The sequence below is a fragment of the Gavialis gangeticus genome, unplaced genomic scaffold, assembly GCF_001723915.1.
Source record: "Gavialis gangeticus isolate Ggan-Ray unplaced genomic scaffold, GavGan_comp1, whole genome shotgun sequence".
Classification (NCBI taxonomy): domain Eukaryota; kingdom Metazoa; phylum Chordata; order Crocodylia; family Gavialidae; genus Gavialis; species Gavialis gangeticus.
Genome location: NW_017729030.1, coordinates 43,399,209 through 43,399,692, shown reverse-complemented (window position 1 = coordinate 43,399,692; position 484 = coordinate 43,399,209).

The window sequence follows — 484 nt, the reverse complement described above, 5'->3', positions numbered from 1 at the left end:
CTGACACTTGCCCCCTACCCAGTTGTCTCCTCCCACTTCCTACTACTTGGCCCCCTGCCACCACTTACCCTATATAGTGGCTCTCACTCCAGCTCTGGCCCAGCCAGACAATGTGGTATTCTCAAAAGACCAGAGTTAAACTTATGAAATGATAAAGCTTGTTTATTCAGAAAGCCTTCTTAGCCTACTGATCTGCTGTTCCCTCTTGCAATCCCTGGGCCAATGTAAACACTTATACATAACACTCTTAAAGATATCCACACAGGTAACAGCAGTGGCAGCACTTCCAGCCCTGGAAGAGCTGGAGCCGCAGTAGCTCTCTGGCTGCTGTTAGATCTCCCTTGGTAATGCCTTGCCAGGCTGGGATGGCTTGTGCAGCAGTGGAGAGGATGCACAGGGAAGACTGGGCAGTGTGGGGGAAAAGGGGAGTGCAGGGAAGACCACGTGGTGGGAGTCTCCCAGGCACCTCTCCCCTCACTACACA